Below are 21,645 nucleotides of genomic sequence, written 5' to 3' on the forward strand. Positions count from 1 at the left end.
GATACCAAGCTATGTCTAGGCTTACGAATACCAGCCATAGGTACCTTCCAAAGGGCAACTGGGGATATCATGGGGAACTCACAGGTATTAGCATCCAGGGTACTCCACCAGTTCCTGGATGCCATGCCAGCACATGCCAGTGAGCACATATATTTCCTCAACATCCATGAGGCATTGACCAGTAATATGCATCTCTTCCACCAAATAGCAGAATACCCTGAGGTAGTGGGTGCTATAGACTGCATGCACATACACATCAAAGCATTACCGGGTGAGCGGGGTAGGGTCTACATAAACCACAAGGGCTTCCCATCCATTAGTTGCCAGATCATGCGCGATGCCCAGAGCATTATCTTGACTGTGTGTGCAGGCAGCCCTTAAGCTATCACGACTCCCACATCTGCCATATGACACAGCTGTACCAGTCATATGCCAGTGCGGACATCCCATATGGCCACATAGTGGGGGATGCTGGCTACGCTCTGGAGCCGTGGCTGATGACACCCCTCAGAAATGCACACACAACTGAACAAGAACTCCATAATAAGGCACACTCACAAACCATAATCATAATAGAGCATGTGTTTGGGATGCTGAAGTCACGATACCTCTGCCTGGACATATCTGGTGGGGTCTTGCAGTACTCTCCAGCTGCATGTACACAAATGTTCATATTATGTGCCATGCTACACAATATGATCCTGCGGAAAAAGCTGCTGCAGGAACAGCACGGGGTAAGGCCACACAGCCCCCCACCATTGCCAAGGACATTACAGGCACAGAGTGACTTGGAGGAGGAACTACCTGAGCCTGCCAATTTGGGCAGCAGGAGGCATGCCCGGTATGCCCAGGCCTCTTTGGCAGAGGCAACACATAGGACACACACTGACATGGTAAGGACCCATGAAATGACACCTCTCTCTGACTCGCACATACAGTAAAAGGGATGCCAAACATGACACTACCTGTGCTTATACATGTATAGGGAGTGTACTGTGTGCATCCGATATAATCAGCCCTACAGCACTGTCCTCAGTACTGGCCCAGCCACAAGGTAAGTCACCCTTCCTATCAATTGCTGAATGGAGTAGTATGTTCTGATAGTTGTTTCTATGGTTTGGACGTGTGCATGCAAGGGAATCGGGTGGCTGAAGAGGATGGCAGCAGATAGTGGACACATATATGGGCATCATGAAATCCATAACAAATACAGGTGTCAACATACTAGGCAGTACTAAACAAGGTGAGAAATCCCACTGCAGTACATTGGTGGCCCAGATAACTGTGTGCATCCATAGGACACACATATGCATGTCTGTGAGTCTCACATACCCACAACCAGCCTCAGACAGCAGGACAGGTGTAGATAACCATAAAGAAAGGGTGGGATAAGGCCTCCAGTCGATGGCAATGGTGAACAGCCCCCCCCCATCCAGACCTACATAGACAGACTACAATAGGTATGACAGTTGTACGTAAATTCTGAAGGGTAAGAATTCTGAAACTGAATTCTAGGTCAATAAAACCTAAGATCTGTACTCTAATGATATGCCTCCAGTCTGCATGATAGGTCAGAATACAATATGAAATGGAAGCCAACAGAGTAGCTGAAATACCAGTACAGTCACAGCAAATGTTTAAAGTCGTCAGGTGCCCCCCCCCCACAATCCTATGTAGAAATGCAGTAACATGTAAGTGTGAGGAGTAATATCAGTGGAGCACAGATTACCTGAGCTGGCCCAATCTACAGGATAGATTGTTGTATGTGTACTATATGCAGGGGTCTGTGTGTTAAGTTGTTGTGTGTTCAATATTGTCTGGAAGTGGTCAGCATGTGGGCATGGAGAGTTGTGTCTCGGTGGCATATGGACAGTACTGTGGTTGACAGGGTCATGTTCTGACAACTGCAGTGCCAACCACAATGCTTCTCAGCAATACCCATGCCAGCAGTCATCCATAATCATTCTCCAGATGTCAATATCTGTCACTGTCTGAAAGATGGACATGCCATGAATGTGGGCCCATACATACATACAGTACACAGGTGGAAGTACCCTAGACAAAGTGCATAAAATGTAACTGTCAACTGCACACAACTTTGGAATTGTACATACAGATTAGCAGCACATTAGTTGCCTGTGTAGTATGGAATACTGGTCTAGTATGGAATACTGGTGTAGTCTGGCCAATCACTGGCAGACCACAAAACACACAGTTATGAAGTAATGAGAGGCTGCCTATGTCCCTGCATAAGGCAGCATAAGGGGAATGTCTCAGGTATATCTGTGAGTCAGCTGCAAGTAGCTGCCATACCACACATGTACTCAGCTCACCCCAACATCAGCCACAGGTTTATCACAGGTTATATCCTCACTTTTGGGAATGAGTACAGTATGACCCCACTTCTGTATGGGAATACCCACAGACTGCAGCATGCTGAAGAGGTTCCGATGCAAGTGTGTCCCGAGCTGTAAGCAGTAACCTGCCTGCAACCAGACCAATGGATCAATATGGACAGGAAGTATTGCCATTAACACCTTGCACACTTACCCTGTCACCCCAGGGGAATCCGCTGGCTCACAGCCTGGGAATGTAGGAGTGACAGAATGCACTGGCCTGCTACAGATGGCCTGCATAACTACAAGATGACCTACAGTTCTCTGTCAAAAGCCTGTGCCTCACCCATAGTGTCAATCATGGAGTCCTAATTATTGACCTAAAACAGACAAAACACAAATGCAAGGCCATGTCGACAAATCCCAGTAGCATGCCCCCCCATGTCCTACTGCAAGAACTGTGGACCAATCCATAAATATCACTGGGATGAAGGGGCAACTATAGGGATACATCTCCGATATCGCTCACATAATGTTAGGAAGAGGATAGAATAACAGAGGGGGATGTAGAAGCATGGACGTCATGGAGTGTGTAAAGTCTGAAACTCTGATATGTGCCCATACCAGCCATGCCTGCAAACCCATTAATGGGTGGCTACAAACCTGCTCATAAACCACAATGTGAAGAAGAACTGAACAGATATATGAGCCCTGCCTCTGGGTAACCTGGGAGAATCTGTACAGCTGAGAGGTATGGACACAGCAGGATATGGCCATTCTGTTAAGTCGATGTATGTACAAGAAGGGGATCCTTAGCCACCATAATACCAAGGTGCTGGACCATTTACAAAGACCCATCAGCAAGTGTCTGTAGCTATCCCTGCAGAATGGCAGGAGTGTGCAAGAATGTGTCGGCTGTGGCCCGCAATACTGGACTCAGCTTCATTTATCTTATATTTCCTGGTAGATAACTGTGAGCAAATACTTATATCTGTCAGTAGTTGATGACATTATACATCACAGTGTAAAACATTACATATGTCTTAATATCGCTGCTAACACCAACCATGTAACACAAGCAGCACAGACAGCAATTATTATAGTATCCCCCTAACTGTCGCCTATTGTGACTCCATGTTGTCAACCTATCTGCAGATATCTCACAGAAACAGGATGCTAGCTGTAGGTGTAGAACACTAAACCCTGGACTGGAGTACAACCCAACCTGGAATGGATTCACACCCTCAATACAGAAGGTCATACTGGGCATGCTCGTACACTTGGAGAAATGAAGGCCATGTCTGACAACACGGTGGACTATGCATATCTGTCATTTGCAGATGTCTGTGCACACACTCCAAATTGTACACCATTTATGGTTCACATACACATTGGATAGGAATACTCACACATATCTAAGGCCAGCAGACTATATGTCAAACATACACAGAGATATGGGGAAGAGAGAGCGACAGACAGTGACAGAGAGAATTCCATTATGAGGCCTATCCCACCCACTACACATCCAATTGGCCTATATCACATGATGTGCTTTTGTCAAGCACTGTAGACATTCCTTTTGGTATCCTTCAGCCCTATAGTGCCTGTGGTGCTTGTGATAACTGTGTAACATGGTAGTATAATTAAGTATTCATGTAGCATTTGTAAACTTAGTCCTGTCAAATGTAAAGTTTTGTGTGACTGAGTGTGTGTGTGTGTGTGTGTGTGTGTGTGTGTGTGTGTGTGTGTGTGTGTGTGTGTGTGTGTGTGTGTTTCCAGAGGAATGATTTATGGCCCATTCACACACAGTGCACTTCCCATTGCCCATGTTAACACTCCTGCTGTCAGTCACCTTGAAATAACCCTTTAGGAAGCCTCAGCCCTATAAGCTCTGTGGTGCTTGTAATAACTGAGTAATCCTGTGGCAACTGTAAAACTTTGTCTGTGTGAGAGAGTGTGTGTGTCTTTGTTGAAACTTGATTTTGTGGACATTCACACTTACTACTCTTCCCTTACCCCTCCTTTAGCACTGCTGCTGATGTCACTCACTTTCAAAGATACCTTTGGACAGCTCTCTAACATCTAAACTCAGTGGTGCTTGTGATAACTGCGTAATACCATAGTGTAGCATTATAGTTATGTATGCGTTCTAATCCCAGACATGGCAACTGTGAAACTGTGTGTGTGTGTGTGTGTGTGTGTGTGTGTGTGTGTGTGTGTGTGTGTGTGTGTGTGTGTGTGTATGTGTGTGTGTGTGTCTCTTTGTTGACACCTGGTTTTCTGGACATTCACACTTATTAGTTCTAATCCCAGACATGGCAACTGTGAAACTGTGTGTGTTTGTGTGAGAGAGTGTGTGTGTTTTTGTTGACACCTGATTTTGTGAACATTCACACTTACTACTCTCCCCTTACCCCTCATTTAGCACCAGCTGCTGATGTCACTTACCTTCAAAGATACCTTTAGACAGATCTCCAACATATAGGCTCAGTGGTGTTTGCAATAACTGCGTAATACCATAATGTAGAATACTAGTTAGATAGGAGTTCTATTCCCAGACACGCCAGCTGTGAAACTGTTTGTGTGAGAGAGTGTATATGTGTCTTTGATGACACTTAATTTTGTGAACATTCACACTTACTACTCTTCCCTTACCCCTCCTTTAGCTCTGCTGCTGATGTCACTCACCTTCAAAGATACCTTTGGACAGCTCTCCAACATATAAGCTCAATGGCACTTGTGATAACTGCATAATACCATAGTGTAGCATACTAGTTAGGTAAGAGTTCTAATCCCAGACATGGCAACTGTGAAATTGTGTGTGTTTGTGTAAGAGTGTGTTGGTCTTTGATGACACCTGATTTTGTGGACATTCACACTTACTACTCTCCCCTTACCCCTGCTTTAGCACTGCTGCTGATGTCATTCACCTTCAAAGATACCTTTGGACAGCTCTTCAATATATAAGCTCCGTGACGCTTGCGATAAATGCATAACACTGTAGCAGCAATGCATAGCTAGGTAGCAGTTCAAAACTCAATATTGGCAAGTGTGTGTGTGATCAGTATCCTGTGTGAGTGTTGGCGTGATTGTGTAATAACAGGATTCATTGTGGTGCAGGTTTGCTACATTATTATATTGAGGACCTATATGTTCCAATGTCCACATTACAAGGCCAACAGTTGCAAACACCATAGAGGTTGGTGTTGGCAACCCACAGCCATTAATGTCTACTGCCATGTGCAATGACTATGTGACAGTATGGATTAGTGAACAATACAGACAACTCCTATAATACTCAGAGACAACCCTCCACCCATGGATCATATACAAACACGCTTGGCTCTTTCTGTCTTTCTTCCTTTCTTTCTTTCTCTCTGTCTCTCTCTCTCTCTTTGTCTCTCTCTCTCTCTCTCTCTCTTTCTCTACCTCTCTGGTAGATGTGGAAAAAATACATCTGTTCCACATAGGCAGCAGGTTGACTTTTGTAGGTAATGCTCATGATCAGCTGATGGCCTGTGCATGAATTGGAGTCTAGCACTTGCTAACTGCATTTGGATCAGCTGTAGTATCATTCCTACAGCCAGTTGCATTGAAACACTCCTATAACTAAGCACTTCATGTGGGTGTTGGCCCTTTTCCTTCACTGTGAGCAGGACTTCATATGAGTGTCTGACAGCAGCATCACAGAGGGTATTTGGAAATACCTCTTACAACAAACACTGTGGAGACAGGCCAACAAACTGGAGGGGGATGTTCCAGACATAGGGACAGAATGTAAGTATTACTGCTCTACATATGAAATAATGTTGGTTTAACAGGATTTGTGTGGATATGGCTGTCCTGCATGATGTAAAGTCTGGCATGATAGTGTTATATGGTGGAGAAACCTCTCATCTGTAAGGCTATCTGCAGACTGGCCAGAGTTTGGAGTCTTAGATTTGGTGTGTTACTCACACATTGTCTGTCTTTATAAATGCAGTAGCATACTCTGATGATTGCAGTCAGTAAATGGTAACATACATGTGTGTTACTGACTTCATATCCCTCAGAAGAGATATGTTACTACAAACCCTGTTACATCAGCAGTTTTCTCAGTTTATAACAGCAATATGTCAAAAGTGTTTGTGCCTCTGTCCCCCAAGTCTGTAACCCTTTGTCCATATGTCATGCAGTAAGAGGTGGATATGTACAGTATATCATTATTTACTGCTTACCAGTGCACAAATCCACATAGCATTTGCATTTAAGTATTGCCTAAACCTGCTAAGCATAGCCCAGCCCTAGTAACCATTGATCACATTCCAGTCTGATCAAATAGCAGGCCATTAACATCTTTAATAAGTGTATTTAATTCCATGCACATAACATGCTTCTATGTGCTGTTATTAGAGTAGAAAGGGGTGTGAGTATACTGTATGGGACACCTGAGTATACATGGGTAGTACCACAATCTTTTCTCTTTGTATGTGTTCCATACTTGTGTAGTATCCAAGGTCATATGCAGTCACACATGCATGTATTGTCTCATTACTTGACTACTTTTAACACTGCCTTTCCAAGTAAGAGTTGATTGCAGATTGTAGTAGTGGAACCATGCACCCCTGCATGCAAAGCTGGGCTCTGTGTACTGACTATCGTGTTCTTGGTGTTTGAGTGGAATGTTTTTATGTATCTCCTATTGGATAATGATCTGATATGTTGATATTAAGTGTAGATTACTATATTTTTAGGACATGTCATTGAAGACTGCTGTCATGTAGTAATGGCATACCTATCGGTTTCAGACATCTTATCTTTCACAACATTCATCCTAATGCATAACCTGTTGGCTGTCTACTTTCTGTCTGTCCTCTGTACAGATGTGCAGATGTCAGGTATTCATCTTGGCTGCTTACAGGCAATCTCTGATTGACTGACACTGACATATCTGCCCAGCTGTGATATAAATGCCACAACTAGGAAACCCCATTCTGTATGCACCACATGCTATGGATACCTCAACCAGACTACCACAGTCAACAGAACATGTTTAGGTACAGGTCCCTAATCCAGACACTGGCCATCTTATGCAATATATGTTGCTTACATGTCAATTGGAGTACCTCACTAGCCCTCTTCAAGAGAAAGCCAGATGAGTGGATGTTGAATGTAACTGTCACCCTGGGGATCACTCAAGCAGCATTACTTGATAGATGGCCTGCTGACAAATATCAGGTGGCATGATACCAGTGTACTCACATGCCCTACTCTTCTCATCTCTCCATGGACATTAGCCTGGTACACACCTAGGAATACTTGCACCTATGGTCCTCAGTACTGACAAATGTGTCTGTGTGCATTACTGGGTATAACAGTGTTTGTGCATTTGTAAACCTGTAGTTGAAAATACTCTGAGGGCCTTGTCACCCACTGATCCCCCCATCGCTATACTTAAAAAGGGCTGCTGCTGTAATTCACATTGAATGTACCTTGTGACACTCTTCATCCTATGGTCTATCTGGAGCTTGCAGTACCAGCATAACACTGTTCTACAAATGAGTAGATAGGCGGGTTACCCTCTGAGTTCTGGCAAATGTGAGTGTGTGTGTGTGTGTGTGTGTGTGTGTGTGTGTGTGTGTGTGTGTGTGTGTGTGTGTGTGTGTGTATCTGTGTACAATTGTGTGTGTGTGTGTGTGTGTGTGTGTGTGTGTGTGTGTGTGTGTGCATATTAGTAGGAGACAGCATTCTGAGGTCACATTCTCCAAATAAACTAAATCTTGCCATATATTATAGGGGATGGTGATGTAGCTGACATTAGGACAGCCATGACAAACCCCTCACCCTACTATCCCTGTGGTGTGCGTAATAAATGCATATCCCTGTAGTAGCAATAATTAGACAGACAAGGGTTTGTATTGCAGTCCTTGTAAATGTGTGGTTGTGGGTATGTCGGAGCATTATCATGGGTTTCAATGGGTGCAATATCCAATGTGGGGTGGGGGTGCTGGGTGTACTGTCTTTACACCATGGTACCCCCAGTACATGTCCCAAGGTCCACTGTATGAGGACCGCTCTCACCATCAATTATACCGGTAACAGATGACACTCTTCAGCCCAATGATGCATGTGCTGTGTGCAACAACTCTGCAACAGTATGGACTCAATGACAAGGTATTCAGCACTGCTAAACCCAGGTCTGTCAAATGTGTCTATGACTGTATGTGTTTGTCAATATGTGTATATGACAGTTTGTTATACTATGTATTGGCCATTAACACCCAGTACATCCCACATTACCAGACTGTACAAGGCCTGGTGCTATTGTTCACTTTACAGGAAGCTCAGGACACACCTCACCCTACAAGCTCTGTGGTGTGTGCAATTAAGGCCAAACACATTAGTAGCAAGACGCACCTAGGTAGAGGTTCTAATCTCAGTGTTGCCAAGTAAGTATGTGTGTATGTGATGGGATCAACTTCAGTTTGCAGAAAATATATTTCCTAGGAGATCAGTTGTCCGAGAACTAACTGGCAAAAGGTAACATTTCAAAGCAATCATCTTGTGGAAATGCATTCTATCAAAACTAGTAGTAGATGTGTAAATGCCCTCTTCCCCACTGTACAGCTGTATGTCAGCACTGAAGTTGGTATATATAGTTGGGTGTGGTTGTTGTGGGCACAGCCACCCACACTGGGGTTATTGTTGTGTGTATCCCCTGGCTTACTGTGCTGTTATAGTGTACAGTTCATGTTAAGAGGTTACATAGTTATTATTCACACTATGTATGGTTCTACACCACCCCAGACCCTCTGAAGTGGAGGGCTGTACCCCCACACCAGCACACCTATGTATACCACCTCCAGGATTGCACTACATTGGGGAAAAGGACATATACCCTGCCAGTACCATTTTCACTGAGATTAAATCTGGTGGTCTGATTATTTACTGATGTGATGTTTTGGTCTTGGTGAACTTACATAGGCCAAATGAGTTCTCTGCAAAATGAAGTACATCCATGTGAACAGTACTCTCTGTGTATTCCAGCAACACAAAAGCCTTTGTATGTGTGTTATTCACAAAACATTTGGTGTTTCCCACCTGCTACACTTACCATTGTCCACTGCAGAAGATCTGCTTACATCTGCCACCATGCACTCACCTGTATACACACCTCTCAGACTTATCAGCCATGTGGCATATGCAGTAACTGTTATGCAGACCTGTTACTTGTGTTCAGCTGTACCCAGGATATGACACAGTTAATATGTTACCACAGTGTCACACACCTTGTAGGAAAGGGCAGCAGACCAACATCCTCCTGACACACAGACACCTAGAACACAGAGTACATTATGGAGACCACAATCAGTCCGTGTTAATAACAGCTATAATGCATCATGGCTGGACAGCTAGACAACCTGATGTGTAAGCATTAAACATTCCAACTGACAGCATGTTAAACAGCAGTACATTGCTAAACTTTAGTACATTCACCCTGTGCATCAGAACCATGATAGCATGTCCCTGCATCGATGGTATGGGTGACAGGGATGTGGCACAAGTATCATCATATGCACAGGATGTGGTGTGGGTTTGCGAAAGGCTTAGGCTGGGCCATTTGGTTGACATCATGTGTGTGGGTCAGGGGGTTCTTTATTAAATGGCCTGTGCAGATGTGAAGTGTGTGTAGGTATAGAGGTGCCCTAGCTGTGTTGATGATGTTTGTGTATGTATGCAGACAGTTCTGCCATGTGGTTGCCCTATACAGGGGTATGTTGGACAGCAGCAGACCGTACATAGCAGGGTGTACAGTTCACTGTGTCTGGCCATGGACATGGGAACTGTGCCTGTCAGGGATTGCACGGGCACCAACAGGCAGAGGCAAAGATATGGCACTCTCCCCTGATGATGACAATTGTCTGCTGGATCCGCATCCCTGTTGGGACTGGCCAGGACCATATGCACATGGCCTGCTGTATTGTGGTGTGGATAGCACCCACCTGCAGTGCTGGTGCTTCTACTGCCACTAAGGTAGCAGCCATGAGATGTTGCATGTCCACATAGATGCCCACCTGTTGGTGTTGCTGACCTACGCCCACATGGCCAATGCTCTAATCCCACCACATGCTCTACCACAGACACCACACAGTCAAGGATTCCCACTATCTCACCTAACTGTCTATCCATGACCTCTGCAAAATAATGGTGGGTATCTGCATAATCACTAATGTAGGCACGTACAGCAGGAAGTGTAGCCCTCTGGAGCTTCAGACTATCTCTGCTGTAATGTTCCATCTGTGCCTGTGCCTCCATGATGGCCCAAAACATGCATCTGGTGACACCTGCTGTGGCACTTCTCCCAGGGGCATGATGGCCAGCAGCCATTCTATGAGCACCCCTGTACATCTGCCTGTGTGGGACCTCACCAGTCAAATGGCTATGGCTGCTGTGTATAGACACACTTGCCATAGTTACCACTCTTTCCTGTCGCATGCCACCACCCACCAACCATCCCTTATCTATGGCCACTGGTGGTGGGGTATGTTTGGGCATTGTGACTCTCTGCGGGGATGGGGTGGATAAAAGTGGGATGCCAACCAATGGCATAGATTCAGCCCCTGACAACCTTGCCTGTGCCTCACTATGCCTATCATCGTCATAGTCTTTATGGAAACTAACAACAGTTTGCCTGCAGGAGGGACCCTGACCTATCTCGCCACCTGTGAGGGGCAAAGAAGAAATGTAAATTAAGACTGGCACATTATGGTTTACTTCTACACACATACACACACACACACACACACACACACACACACACACACACACTTACAGGTGAGGTGGCACAAATATATTACACAGACCTCACATTACCCAACAGTCGACATGCATGACATATGGCACTCAACAGCATGCACTGCAGCCATTTGTAATGCTTGTTAACAACATTATACATCTCTGTGATGCATGAGTTCTGTTAGTAGGTGATGCCCCTTCCTCTGCACCACACTGCACCCATGTACACATTAGTGCTGTGCACCTGTTCAGCACACTGGCATGTACTGTGACCCATCCCTCACATGTGTACAGACCATTGCTGAATGTGTAGATGTCTGGCAGTTATGTTTGCTCTATTGCTCACAGCCCCTATGGGTTTGTCTGACACACAACTGGGTTGATATGAGTACTGATGTCAGTAGTTTATGCTTGACCTTTGATTTGCAAATCTCATCATCAGAAGTGCATGTATGTGCAATAATATCCGGTTACACCGATGACCTTCAGAACTTAAAGTGGATATGAGGAGTGTACGCACTCTTGTTGACATGACAGCCTCTTCCATGACGTGCAATGGACCCACAATACTGCATTTGTTAACATTACACACACCTGATATGTGACATATGGCCTGTGCAATCCAATGCAGTGTAAAACAAAGGTGTTAGTCATGGAGATGCTGAATGAGATGCATACAATATATGGGTTGCATAAGTGTGCACACCCTTAACACAATGGTTTGTTGAAGCAGGTGTTAAGTGAACTACAGCAGTCACTATTCCTGGAAGGGGTATACTAGCATGGCCTTTCTTCACTTGGCATTATGTGGTCCGTCTGCTCTACAAAGGTCCCCAAATCTGCCAGATTTCAATGTCAGCTCATGTGCACAGCCCGTAGAGGTCACACAGTGGCTTCACTGTTGCTGTAGAGTCTGGCTTATGTCTGGCACAATTCATATCCTTGACTGTGTTCAGATACAGCCATTCTTAGCTAGCTTTGGATGTATGCTTGTGTTCTAAGCTGACACCCCTCCCCATGCTCAGCCTTATTGCAGATGCCTGACAACTATGGGCCACACATGAGTGTTATTTTGCAGTGTTCTAAATTCCAACCACCATGTCTACTGGCCTAGTACCAGCTAATGAACAGCAAGCCTAAAGGTGCACACTGGCACCACCAAGCAAAATGTCGGGGATGTTGACCCTGAGGAGGAATGAAGTATTGTGTGTGCACCACACATATCTTTATGGATACTGTCTGTAGGTTTGAGCCTCAGTCTCATGACACCATCACACATTGCAATACATGCCTTTGGGAGACTTGATTTTATGCTTATGCTACCTGCACAGAGCCCTGGATGATGTTTCATGTGGGACAAATCTTCCGTCTGATTACCCTAACCCATAGGCCACACTTATGCTGAATCCAGGCTATTGTTGACACAGGTACTGCACAGGCAGTACTTGGTAGACATTCCTGCAACTCCCTTAATTTTGCTGCATGTCTCTGGGTAGTCTCCATGACCAGTTTGCAACATGTTTTGTCATCTGGTTTGGATGGGCATCTGTTTATTTTGTACATCACTGTTGTCTCATATTACATACACTCATAGGTGACTATCTACACTGTTTGCTATGGTATATTCAGTGGTGAGTTAAGGTTACTTTTCCAACTCCTGACTGCTACCTTTCGGATATGGGATACATTTTATGGTTTGTAAGATGTGTGCAAGCCATGGCTGCCTGTGTTGCAGGCAACTGGGCAAATGTCATGGACATACTTCTTGGACAGAAGACCATTACTTGATGTGACATTGAGGCCCTGAACTTGTTGGCAGTTGTGTACTAAAGAAGAGTGAATGCTGTCAGTACATCACAAGCTGCCTCCACAATATGTTATTTGGAGTATGCGCACACATATGCTTCCAGTGTTTTGTAAGGTTTGTATTACCCATATTTGTTGTCCTAACATAGGTTTCCATATTGCAAATTCATTGCTCATGTTAGGATCACATTGCAGGTTGTAAAAGGTGAGGAATGTGTTATTCTGTTCTGCTGTTGTATATATCAGGAACAGTTGCCATTGTAAAAGTGGTGTATACACTGTTGTATCCACTGTATAAGGGTAATGCTTAATACATGTCACTACTGTAGGGCATTTGTCTCACCATTTTGTTTATCTCTGTTCACACATCTGACACTGACAGGTTGTGAGGTATACTGCAGGACTCACATATACCCTTCAGATATGCCACCATGGTGACCACTGTAATGCAGTGCAGTTAACAACATAAATGAACATGTACAGCATGCATTATGGGTAGGTGTGTTAAATGTGTGCATGGCAAATAGCATGGGCTTAACATGGCCAGTGTATTGGCAAACCTGAACATAACAACTCCATACTCACCAGCTACAGGCTGCTGTCCCTTGTTGTCTACCAGAGGGACCTAAATAGTTGTGTGAGAGAAGTAATGTCAGTAGCCACACCTGTAGCATTGGTACACGGTGGAAGCAGCATATCAGCACATCAACAGTACAACCCCCAATACTATGGATTATGCACATCTGTGCATTACTAAACTCCAGCAACTGACTATCCTATCTAACATATGCATGTCGATACTTTACAGACACAAATGGATAAGCAACAGTGTTCTAGTAATGTACACTGGGGCCTTACCTGCATTCTCCTCGTCCATTGTGTGGGTGGCACTTACCTCCACAATGCTGTCTTCAGCTTGTTGGTGTGTATGGTGGGTGGGTGCCCCAAGGCTGACAAGGAGCTCCTCAGTATGTGTCAGTGGGGGCTGGATGGCCTGGCCCACACCTGTGGCTTGCTGGTCCATCACAATGGCAGCAGCACGCTGACTGGCCTGCCAGGTGATATCTGTGCAATGATGCCGCACCTGCTCATAATTTTGGCTGTGCAGGCCAACATCGTTTATCCTGTGGATGAGCTTGTTCAACAGGGTGGGCCTCTCCTGCAAATTCTGGACTCTGTGACTGAATAAGATGCTGCAATGTTGTATGAGATGTTATATAACTGTCTCATTCTCCATGTCGGTGAAGGCAGGGAGCCATGGAATTGGAAGACATAAGCAAGATAACTGATCACAGGACCTCATATGGTGGTCCACTTGCACATCAACAGTGGATATTACTTGCAACTCATCCAGACTAAACCATAACACTGTAAGCTATCATGGCTTTGGCATCTTGCATTACACTCCTGGCCCTGATCTGCCTAGTTCCCCCAATGTTGGATACTTAATGGCATAATCCACTAATCTCCATTCATTTCTGTGTAGAGGGATGACAGTGGCGTTCTTCCATGTGGATGACGTGTGGATGGTGGCAAATCTGCGTTTGACTGTAGTTTGTGATGGAGCTGTGACCACATGCCTGGGTTCATGTAGAAGGCAGACTGTGATGTTCTCATGCCCCATGCTATTGTTGCCATCAGTCGGCATTATGTACATGCTTACCGTTGATGTGGGTAGGGATGTGGATTATGTGTATATCCCCCTCTACAAATATTGTGGACAAGGTGGCACTGTTCCCATCTAGCCTGTCTGATACAGGCTGCCTGTATCCATGACATGTGTCTGTGAGGTGTTCTTTACCCCCAGTACAGGTTGAATTGTCTTACAGCCTCTGAGACTGACTACATATGTAGAGACATTGTTGCAATTGGCCCTGGTGGTGTGGATATGTCACTTTTATAGTCACAGTCAGCCTTACAGGAAGTTACCTGTGAACCTACATTCTTGCTAAGATAGAGGTGGACTTGCTTCCAAGTTGTGGTCTGCACCTATGTGTCCCTGTACAGCCATTATAGCAACCTATTATGTGTTTTGTGTATTGCTGCTGTCCAATAATGGGGATTACCCTATCATTGGTGGAGGCTGGTTGCACAGGTCAGGTACTGCTGATTCTATATAGCTACAGTGGATATAAGTGGACACACACTTGTTACAATGCCTGGTAGTTGTGCATTTGAAATGTGACCCTACAAAAGCTCATGTCAACACAATCCCCACCTGTAATGTGACCTATAGCCTGCTCAATTCAATAGAGAACATAACAAGCTGACCTGTGGGCACATATGGGAAATAATACTCAGTACAGTAAGCTAGGTGAATTTGTGTGCTCACCCTTAAAACTGATATGTTGTGTAAACACCTGCTGAGATGATTACAGCATCCATTTGTATTGGTTTGTACTCTAACATCATGTCACATCTTCACTTGGGAATGGCTGCTCACCTTCTATGAAACAGCTTTGTTTCCTCTGCAATGGAATTGTACAGGTTATGGGTCACATTTGAGGTGAGAAACAGTTTGAAATTACTTTTTTGTTATCTCATTGGCATACAGCACACAAACCTGGCATTCCAACAGGATTGTGTACACTTTGGATATTCATTGTATATGGGTGTTGATATAACTCATAGTGGGAGGCATGGACAGTGGGTCATAACACAGTTGTACATGTCTCAGATTACTACCTGATAATCATGCCTAATGTAGTACCCATATGAGTGTCATGGCAATGCAACAATCAGTAGTTGTACACATTTTATTTTGTTGTATGCCATGACACTGATATTATACACATGTGTAACATGCACAACCTATTTTCCAGGCTGCATGTGACCCATATTATTACTTTTGTGTCTTTCAGTTGAACATACGTATACATACACATGCTCAGGGGATGCCTGGTATACATTTGTGTACTATTTTAGTATGGCACACTGTATATACAGTCTTGCAGATCAATCATATGTCTCAGTTCCAGACCTAGGGACAGAGTGTGAGTATTGTTGTTATATGATTTGAATACTGCTAGTTTTACAGGGTTTGTGTGTGCCTTATAGTTTTGCATGGAATGTAGTCTGTCTGCATAGCTCTAAACTGTAGGGCTATCCACATGATGGCCAGCGGTCTGGCTGTTATGTTTTCTCTGTTCCCCACACAGGTGTTGTCCTTGACAAATCAGTGGCATTGTCTCTGTTGCTTGCTATCAGTACATGGCAACATCAATTTGTGTTTCTGACATCATATTCCTCAGAAAGGGTATGCTGCAACCAATCCTGTAAAATCAACAACTTTCACAGTGTATTACAGCAATATTTCAACTATGGCCCTGTGTTTTGGCATCTGTCCTCCACTTATATACCAGGCTTTGTCCAGATGTCCTGCAGTAAGAGATTGATAGGTATATGGTCTATCATTATTTAGTGCTGACATTCCTGCTACCATTCCAGTGATGGTGTGGACTCCCACACATGTTGTGGAGTAGGGGCCATATATATGAGGGTTACGGACATGTGTGACCCTGTACAGTCAAGAGGTTAATGTATAGAGAATGCTGTTATAGGCCCTTGTAAGATATTTTATGGGAGAGGGGTATTAAATGTCTTCAACCTAGGCTATTAGAACATGTGAGGCACATTACTATTCAGAAACATAAATGGATATGGCTATACATTTTCATACATTTCACCATAGGGACAGTGGTGGGTTAGAGCTTACTGTTTTGCACACAGTTCTGTTTGCCAGTGTGATAGTATAGTTTGAGGGTAAGCATTGTTATGTAAAGGATCCATTTACATTGTAACACTTGCTACATTTACCCCTAGGGAGTTAACTACAGAGAGTAATTGAAGGCTGTTGAACTAAATCTGTACTTAAGTGTTGATTGATTCTTGTCTTCAAGGCATGTCTGAGTTTTTACTGTTGTACTACTTGAAAGATTTGGCCAAGAAAGCAGAGTATCTTATATTTTGTGGATTATTGTATCATATGTTTACTTTGAAAGTTGCATTAATTATTTTGTATTTCAAACACCTACATGCTATGAGAAATGTCATATACAACATAAATTGTACACAAATAAACATTTATATGTATTCAAAAGGTGTGGCATGTCCTTTGCATTGAGTGTGGGTATATGTTCTAATGCAAAAATTCCCATTTGTAGGAAAGAATCAGAGACTGGGACCTGCAGTGGTGGTGCTGCGGTAGCGTTGTCGCCTCACAGTATGACACTGTCTGGTTTGATTCTCAGCTAGAGCATCTTCTGCGTGGAGACATGCGTGAATGGGCGTACCTTCATTGAAGGTTGTGCATCAGGGCTGGTAACTCGGCACATAAAAATCAACTACCAATCATTAGCGGATCAGAGTTCCGCTGTGGCGACCCCTAAAAGCCGAAAGACACAACAAAGACACAACAAGAAAAGAATCAGAGACTCTGACCATTTGAGAAGGTGGCAACTGTAGGAATGATGCCTGTTTCATATCCTGTGCACTCTCTTTATATACTTTCTTGATATATATATATATATATATATATATATATATATATATATATATATATATATATATATATATATATATATATATATATATATATATATATATATATATATATATATATATATATATGGGTACATTTCAATCGACCGACAAGTCGGAAGACCGACATTCACTCCACCGACACATTAAAACATCGACAGCGCAAACACGGACATTTCACAGGTAATATATGTGTGTGTGTGTGTGTGTGTGTGTGTGTGTGTATTGAATGTTTAGTGCTTCCACATTGTACATTCCCTATGGTAGGCTGACTGCAATACAGTTCAAATGGCTTAGTGGTACCTTGCTGTGGCTATGGTGTGCAGGGTCCTGGATTCAAGACTTGCAAGGACTGATTATTTTGTTGCTAGGCAGAACAAGGGATGTTGAATACAGAGTGTTTAAGACACTTTTAAGCAGTTGTAAGTGGGTTTGCACAAGTTTGTGTGGCGGTAAGCAATGCTAACTTCTGGTTAAATATGCTTACAGACAGCCTTTAAAAGTACTTAATCTGTATAGGCATTGCTTAGCACCATGCAAACAGGCTTAGTCCTGCTTACTACTGCTTACTCCCACTTACCCCCACAATCATTTCTTAAAAAGAAAAGAAAAAAGAGGTGAAACGAAAGTGGTGAAAAGGGGGCATGAAGAGTGTAAAACAGTATGACAGATAGCTAGGGATGTGCAGGATGGGTGTAGGGAAGGTCTATAGCTGCCCAATTTTCTACAGCAACAGCTGTGCATATATACTGAATTTGGAGGTACATTTGGACACTCAAACCCCTGAGACAGGGGTGAGGACAACAATAATGTGTTGTGAAGCCAATTAAACCAGATTACATGTGTCCAGAGGACACGTGTGCAAAATGGACAGCTATGTATGGGGCAAGATTTTTTTGGGGGGAACAGATTGCCCTTTTTTATTTAAGGTGAGAGTGGGATGTTGTGAAAGGATAGTAGGTATATTTGGGGAGGTAGGTTTGGTAGAAAGACAGACAAGACAGCATACAGGGATGGTATATGACACATGTGGGGGGTAAACACCTTGGAGTGGGAGGAGTGTTTGGAAATTGGAAGACCATGAGCCCCCAAATGGAAACAATGGGACTGAGGTCCCCTCCCATGGGCAGTCACCAGTGCACCTTCACGGGCCAAAAGTTGGCTGTGCTGGGGGCTGAGCAGGAGGGGCAGGCTGATCTTCAGCTGCCTTCATGCTGGTGTAGCAGATCTCCAAACTCCTTTCAGAGTTCGCTATGCACCAGTCCCTGGACCTGGCTTTGAGTGATGGTATCCTGTCCGCGCTCACCCCCCCGGGGGATGACCCCCATCCCCTGAGGCAGTTCCACCCTCAGGTGATGCAGAACCAGCGGACAAGGAGGTCCCATGGTGGGTCACAGATGTGCTGGTGCCTGGTGCCACGGCCAGATGAGGTGGGAGAGGTGGGTCCGCTGGGACCGGTCTTTCCAAATGTGCTATGATGTTGCAGTTTTAGAACATATTTGGGTTAGCAATAGTCAACATAATCCAAGTTAGTTATAACAGCATGCATAGATATTCCCATTAACGCAAAACAACAGATTTTGAACAGTTGCATAGCAAACAGAACATATGCATATATGGAACCACAGTGGCCATTACAATGACATGGAAGTTACACTGATAGCAACAGGCCACCAATAATAGTATTTCAATGTGGAACATTAATAGAAACACATTTCAGTATTTCTTTTTACTTCTCTTACCTGGTAGAAATGTGGGGGGGGGGGGTGTTTGTTAATACTACCTGACTGTTTCTACACATATTCCCAGATTCCTAGTTAAAATTATGCATACAGCTTACTACCACTCCCAAGATTTGAACCATGGCTGTGACTGCTAAAAATACAACAATTTGTGTTTCATCAGAGTGAGCTGTTGAGCAACTGCTGTCTCTTCCTTCATTGTTTTCTGTCTAAGTCTCTCTTGGTTGTACAATCTGACCTTGAAATTACATCATTCTTATACAGACATTCCTAGACTTATTTTTATGTAGCACAGTGTGGGCAACAATGGTTGACATATTACTATTCAGATATCAGATCTTGGTGAATGCAACATGTGAAGCCTTACAATACCAGTGAAAACACATCCAGTCCAGCAGTTAAAACTTTATTGCCAGGCAGTTACAGTTTTATTTAGATATGACCTATATGGGACTATTACTGTCATATTGTCTGGTTTATTCAATACAAACCATACACATTTTTATACTGCCAGGTGACATTCTTCTCCTTTATATTTATTTGGTATGACTACTGCAAGCAAGATTGTTACTCACCAGCCTCACAACACAGCATTTGCAACCTACTGGCATGGGCTTCCTGATTCACAGCCCACTCATCTGCAGGTATAATGGAAATAGAGAAACATTTAGGCATACCTATGCATCACATACACAGGCTGGACTTTGGTAAATATTTATTGCTATGAATACTTTCACACTGCTGGGACATCACCCCTCTGTCTTGCTTCTTGGACCAACTCATCCAAAAGCTCCCTTTTCCTCCGCTTCAAGTTGGCATAGTGGTGGCGGACCTGCTCACCAGTCCTAGGGATACACGTGGCACTGGTGAGATCATGGGCAGAAAGTCCCAGGATATTGGAAGCCCTGGTACTGGTCCTGCAGCAGTCTCATGTCATGTTTTTTTTTACCAGGAGTCCTACCATGACCTTGGACTCCTGTATACCCCAGCGCTGCACCCGAAAGTGCATGCCTTCTCCAACACCTGCCATACTACCTACAGTGGGGAGCTGCAGCGAGTTATGAGCTGTATTCCCACCTGTAGGGTTTAAATAGAGCTGATGTCCCACCCTTTGCCATGATTGGATGGTTTTGAATATGCTGAGCTATGCTAAGCTATGGGCAAACCCGCTTAGCGTATGTTGACAGTGCTTAAAGGGGCAAGTGCTCAGCACAGCTTACTGGTGCACACATCTACTTAGCTACAGTACTTCTTGATCAGCATTTACGTTTCAGCAAAGCTTACAGTGCCTCAGCTTAACTGAGCATAATGTAGTATTATTTACCTTTCATTTTTTTGGACTGTCATGATGGTGGATTTCATTCATCAGTTAGCATAGCTTATGATATGTATGTTGACCTGGCCAGGGATCACATCAGCCTGCAGTCTTATTATCCAATGTAGCTCCCTGATTTCCAAAGCATTATTTATATCGCCACCCCTTAGACCCAAATCTACTGTATCAATACATCTAAATTTAAATCTATGTGTTGTTTCCTCCATAATGTGCCTATATAGGGCATTAGTTTGAATTTTTCTATTAATTTCTGACCTGTGCTCAATCATACGATCTTTCAGTCTTCTGGTTGTCTTACCCACATAAAATTTTTCACAACTATCACAAGTAGCAAGATATACCAGTTGACATGTATTACAGGTAGCCCTACATTTAAAGACATAGCTAATATTACTTATTGGGTGTCTAAAGGGTTCATTTGATTGTATAATGTCATCACAGCAGCTACAATTATAACATTTATATGTTCCTAATTTGATTTGTGGTATATAAGGTTGTTTATAGAAATCCTTATAACACAAAGTGTTTTTTAATGATTGCTGATTTCTATAAGCAAAGCTTGGTTTAGATCCGGCTATTTTCTGTATTTCCGGCATGGCCATTAGTATTGGCCAATTTTTTTCTATAATTTTACAAATCATGTAACTATATCCATTGTATGTAGTTACATACCTAACTTTATCATTTCTTATCATTTTTTGTGCTTCTGATTGAGTTGGTCTCCCAGGTGCTATAAAGTTAAATATCGGTCTATATTCATGTTCTCTACCCTTGTTTACCTCTTCAATACATTTCTCTATCATAACATCTGAATATCCTCCATTCTTAAATTCATGCTTCATTTCTTGTACTTCTTTTTTTTATATAAATCATTCTCTGTTGTTAACCTGCTCACTCTTATTAATTGAGATTTCACTATGCCCCTATAAATATGTGTCGGGTGCATACTAGTTCTCTTCAAGTATCGCATCACTTGTACATCTTTTTATGTATCATAGTTTCAAGTTTTTGGTCTTTCATATAAATCTGTACATCTAGGTACGTTATATTGTGACTTGAATGATTCATTTTAAATTTAAAAAATGGTGTAGTATTATTCAAATAGGTTAAA

This window comes from Protopterus annectens, chromosome 15.part0 (genome assembly GCF_019279795.1).
Source record: "Protopterus annectens isolate FY-2018-M chromosome 15.part0, PAN1.0, whole genome shotgun sequence".
In the NCBI taxonomy this organism is placed as follows: domain Eukaryota; kingdom Metazoa; phylum Chordata; order Ceratodontiformes; family Protopteridae; genus Protopterus; species Protopterus annectens.